General features: G+C 37.2%; 1 protein-coding gene across 1 annotated transcript in view; it reads right to left on the bottom strand.

The window, feature by feature from the left end:
* Positions 1–6,000, bottom strand: part of POLRMT (RNA polymerase mitochondrial) — a 70,338-nt gene that overhangs the window by 38,107 nt on the left and 26,231 nt on the right. The gene's annotated exons all lie outside the window — the stretch shown is intronic.

Genomic DNA, 6,000 nt, shown 5'->3' with positions numbered 1-6,000 from the left:
GCTAATAAGAAATCCTTACATTATCAACTAATCAAACAATAGTCATCTCAGCGATCCTCCTTATCTCTAACCCATCATACAAATTTTGCCAAATTTCATAATACTCTGTTTTAATCTTATTTTTGATCTCTAGGTTTAACACCTGTCCATTTCGGCGCAGGATAAAATTTTATCTATTATTTCTTCTTCGGTGGGTGTTTCCTTTCTTTTCCATTTTTGGGCATACGCCAATTTTGCTGCGGTTAAAATATGCACTAATAAGTAGAAAGATGCTTTGCTGAGTTTATCATTAATAATCCCTAATAAGAAGGTTTCTGGTTTTAAATCAATTTTTTGTAGTAATATTTCTTCCAACCCATTTTTTTTATCCGCTGCCAAAAATTTTGTGCTTTTGAACATTCCCACCACATGTGATAGTAATTCCCTTGGAAGCCTTCTGCATTTCCAGCACGTTGGTGAGATTTTTTTATCTATTTTTGCTAACCGTGTAGGGCAGGGGTCTTCAAACTTGGCCCTTTTATGACTTGTGGACTTCAACTTCCAGAATTCCTCAGCCAGTTTGCCTGGCTGAGGAATTCTAGGAGTTGAAGTCCACAAGTCATAAAAGGGCCAAGTTTGAAGACCCCTGGTGTAGGGGGAAGATGCCATCTATAAAACATCTTGTACAAGTTCTCTTTATAGGAGGTGGCTAGCGTTAACCTCCTATTTCTATCCCATAGTGATTGCCAACTATCTAGGTCAATACTGTAACCAAAATTTTCACTCCAGGTTAACATTGTTTCTTTGACCTGTTCTTCTAACGAATCCTGTTCTAATAAATACTGATATATCTTTTTTACCATTTGGTCTTCTGTTCCTAGAAGAATTTTATCTAATTGTGTTATGCTTTAATTTTATCCCTGGTTCTTTTTTGTCTTCTCTGTATCGTGACTGTATTTGTAATTATGCCCACCATTCCAACTCTGTACCGTCTTCTAATAGTCTTTTTTTTTTGTTTTCAGGTCTCCATTTTCGTCTGAGAGATCTTTATATGTAATTACACTTCCTAAATTTATGAATTTGGGGTGCATGAAAATCTCTAATATGGATAGCCAATTGGGGATCTCTATGTAATTAATTTTTTAAATTTTTATCCACACGTCTAATAGTGCCTGTCTAATATGATGATTCTGGAAGTACTGGTGGGCCTTATATTTTCCGTCCCACATTATAGCATGCCACCCAATTTATTTATTTATTTATTTATTAATGGGATTTATATCCCGCCCTATCTCCCAAAGGACTCAGGGCGGCTAACAACAAAACATATAATAAGTACAGAAATTAAGATAAAAATAAAATTAAAATCATCTGTGCAATAAATTAAAATTAAAAATTAAAAATAAATTAAAAATTGTAAATATAATTAAAATGCCTGTCAGTCCAGGTCAGCCAGGTGGAAAAGGAGTGTTTTGAGGCCGCGGCGAAAGGACTGGAGATTTTGGGCCATCCGAAGCTCAGGGGGGAGCTGATTCCATAGGACTGGTGCTCCCACATTTGCATGACGTGGCCTTCTAATGCTAGTAGTCTCCTGTTTCTTAAGTGTATCCCAATCCTTTATCCATACCGCTATTGCTGCTTGATAATATTTTTCCCAATTCGGGAAGCCGAGCCCTCCTCTTTCCTTTGCATCCTGTAATAATTTTAACTTGATTCTCGGTTTTCTACCTTGCCAGATAATTTTGGATGTAATTCTGTTTAAATTTTCAAAAAAAAATCCTTACCTAATTTAATTGGTACACATTGGAATAAAAAGAGTAATTTGGGAAGTATATTCATCTTGATTGTCACTATTCTCCCCATAAAGGAGAGCTGCAAGTTTTTCCATCTATCTAGGTCTGCTGTAATTTGGTCCATTAACTTGTCATAATTTTCTCTTTTGAGTGAAGTACATCTTGCAGACAGTTGGATCCCCAAGTACCTTACTCTTTTGGACGTCTGGATATTAATTTTTTCTACTAGCTCAGTTTCTTGTAAATTGGACATATTTTTCACTAACATTTTAGTTTTTTCTTTATTAATTTTCAATCCCTCAACATCTCCATGATTTTCCAGCACCTGTAATAATCTTGTTCCAGATTCTAAGGGGTCTTCCAGAATGAAAACTAAATCGTCTGCATAAGCCTGTAATTTAAATGTCTCTTTTCTGATTTCTAATCCTTTAATCAGGTTATCTTTTCAGATTATTCTTGTGAGTGCTTCTAAAGAATGAATAATAAAGGAGATAGTGGACAGCCTTGTCTCGTACCTTTTTGTATTTGAATGCTATTTGTTAATTCTCCGTTTATGATTACTTTTGCCTCTTGTTTGGAATAGATTGCTTTAAACATATTTATGAATTTCCCCCCGAATTCCATCTGTTTGAGTTGAGTCAACATAAAATTCCATTTGACATTATCAAACGCTTTCTGAGCATCAACAAAAATTAATGCCACTTGTTTTTCGCTGTGTAATTCATAATATTCTAAGATGTCTAGTATGATCCTGACATTATGTCTAATTTGTCTTTTAGGCAAGAAGCCGTTTTGGTCAGTATGGATAAATTCAGCTAAATATTTTTTTAATCTTTCTGCCATTATAGTTGTGAAAATCTTGTAATCCGTGTTCAGTAAAGAAATGGGCCTATAGTTTTTAATGCAGGTCAAATCAGAGTTTTCTTTAGGAATTAGTGAGATGATTGCTTCTTTTCCATGAGTTTGGAATTTTTGCTGTGTTTAGTACCTCTTAAATAAATCCAATAGGGTTGGGACCAAAAGTTCTTGGAAGTTTTTATATATTTCGGACGGTAGTACATCAGGGCCAGGTGTTTTATTACTTTTTTGTTTTTTAATGGCTTCCATAATTTCCTGGACTGTTATATCTTTATTTAGTATATTTTGAAATTCTTCCAAAACCTTTGGTAAGTCTGCTTTCATAAGATAATGTGATATTCTTTCCTCAGTGATCATTTCATCCTCTTTATAAAGATTTTTATAGAATTCATACGTCACCCATTTTTTTTCCTTCCTTTTGATGTACTATCTCTCCTGTTTGATTACATAATTTACTAATCCATCTATTATCTTTTTGTTTTTTCAATCTATAGGCTAGCCATCTCCCAGGTTTATTTGCCTGTTCAAAATTTTTTTGTCTAATGCTTTTTATTTTTTGTGCCATTTCTCCCTTTTCTATAATATTCAATTTATGCTTATTTAAATCTAGCTGTTGTTTTAGATCTCTACATTGTGGTTTTTTTGTAGTTCTAATTCTAATTTTTTATGTTCTTCCTCTAAACTTTTTCGATATTGCCTTTTCTTTTTATATTCATTGGCCATGTACGCAATTGCAGTTCCTCTCATAACTGCCTTGGCCGTATCCCATAAATTTTGAGTGCTAGTCTCCTCTTTCTTATTTGACTGGAAGAATGTCCACATTTGTTCCTCCATCTTATGCTTAAATTCTGTTTTGTTTAGAATTGTCTTTTTTAAGAGTCCACCTCCTCGTTGTTGTCTTCTGTTCTTTCCATTTAATTACAATGGGATTATGGTCTCCCCAAGTATTAATGTCTACTATTATGTCATCAATATTTGAATTTGTTTCGTTGCTGCCCTGAATAGTATGTAAATTGCTTTTCATTCAAAATTCTCTCCCTCCAACTATCTTGAATATTTAATTCTCCCACCATTTTAAAAAAAGTACCGGGTAATATTCTCCTGGTTTGTTTCCTTACTTCCTCACTCTTATAATCTAATTCCCTGTCTATAATTGCATTAAAATCGCCAATTATACAAATGTTCTCATATTCCATATCAGCAATAACCTTATGTAGTTTCTTATAAAATTGTCTTTGTTTTTCATTGGGGGCGTAAATTCCTACCAGGGCGACCTTTTTTTTATTCAAGGAAATTTCAATAATCAGTATTCTACCTTCCTCATCTCGATAGACTTGTCTTGCTGGGATTCGTTCTTAAACATATGATAAGGTGGCCTCTTGACTCCCCACCCAAACCCCACCCAAAAGCATCCTGGCTGGACTTGCAAATTATACTGCATATTAGCTTGAATCACACAAGCCGGCAAGCTCTACTGTGGCCCCTAAGTGTCTGCAAATAATGATTTACGGTTATTAATAATGAGTATTATGGTAATCATGATAATTAAGTAAAATTACCCATAATAATGTATAATTAGCATTATTTATATATTAAGCTTGTATGCCGCCCATAACTGATGTCATCAATCAGTGTGGCCGCCTTTGACATGGTGCCTTTGATCACTTCCTTTAGTGACAGAGTTCCTGGTCCCAAAGACAGTCAGTAAGTGAGGACTTATCTGTGTTGCGCCATTCAAACTTGTATTAATTGCAATCTACTGTGTAAGTCTCATTGCCCACCAGTCTAGGCAACGTTGGGGGGCGGGGGGGACACATCGCCCTAGTGCACAAAAGAGGGATTTATATACGCCTGTTTCAAGAGACTGTCACAAAATGTCAAGCACAAAGAAATTTGGGTAATAGGACCACCTTGTGTTATTTTGATCCTTTTTCTGGAATAGGTGCTGTTGACTGGAGTTGTGTGATCTAGATTAGATTAGATAACCTTTATTATTATTTTCCCCCTGTGGGTACAATGGCACACATTAAAAAAATGAAATTTAGTTGCTTCCTCTCACAGTGTACACATACATAATACACATTTGAAACATACTATATACAACATATCTACAGACCTACACCCTTACATATAAGTAACATCTAAATATTAATCACTGTACATCTTGAAAACATAACAGAAGGAGGAATGGATGCTTCCCTGGGATTCCCATCCCTGATTCCCTGATTTAGGAGGCAGAAGCCACATGTTGCCCAAAGGCCATGTAATCTATACAGCTAGTCCTCGACTTACAACCACAATTGAGCCCAAAGTTTCTGTTGTTAAGCGAGACATTTGTTAAGTGAATTTTGCCCCGTTTTATGACCTTTCTTGCCTCCGTTGTTAAGTGAATCCCTGCAGTTGATAACTTAGTAAGCTGGTTGTTGAGGGAATCTGGCTTCCCCATGGACCTTGCTTGTCACTAGGTCGCAAGAGGGGATCCCAGGATCTTGGGACACAGCAATGGTCATAAATACGAACCAGTTTGCCAATTTTGATCACATGATCGTGGGGATGCTGGAAAGGTGTGAAAAAGTCCGTCCCTTTTTTTCAGTGCCGCTGTAACTTTGAACAGTCACTAAATGAACAGCTGCAAGTCAAGGACTTCCTGTATTTTGATGCAAGAAAAGCAAAACAGGAGGAGAAAGAAGCAAAAGCAAAGTGTTTATAGGTAGTCCTTGACTTACGACCTGTCACTTAGCAACTTTGAAGTTACGACAGGCCTCCCCAAGTTTACTTACAACCCAGATTCAAAGTTCTGACAGCCAAGCAACTGCCCCCCCCATGGTCGCGTGATTGCATGTTGGCCGCAATTTACATTTTGGGGGGCACAAACCGCTGTTTACTTCTAGTTCCCAGCAAAAAACACCTTTTTGTGGATATCGGATTCACTTAATGACAGTGGTGTTCACTTTTTGACTGCAACGTTTAACGACCGGTGCAGAAAAGGTAATAAACTCAAGCGTGATCACAGGGTGACCCACTTAACAACCGGCATGACTTCCCGGCCCATCTACTGTCGTACGTCAAGGACTTGTTGTTGTTGTTGTTAGCTGCGAAGTCGTGTCCGACCCATCGCGACCCTATGGACAACATTCCTCCAGGCCTTCCTGTCCTCTACCATCTTCTGGAGTCCATTTAAGCTCACGCCTACTGCTTCAGTGACTCCATCCAGCCACCTCATTCTCTGTCGTCCCCTTCTTCTATTGCCCTCAGCCTTTCCCAGCGTTAGGCTCTTCTCCAGTGAGTCCTTCCTTCTCATTAGGTGGCCAAAGTACTTGAGTTTTAGCTTCAGGATCTGGCCTTCTAAAGAGCAGTCAGGATTGATCTC

This window comes from Vipera ursinii (genome assembly GCF_947247035.1).
Source record: "Vipera ursinii genome assembly, chromosome: 1".
Lineage (NCBI taxonomy): Eukaryota > Metazoa > Chordata > Lepidosauria > Squamata > Viperidae > Vipera > Vipera ursinii.
This window is presented reverse-complemented; position numbering and strand designations above follow the sequence as displayed.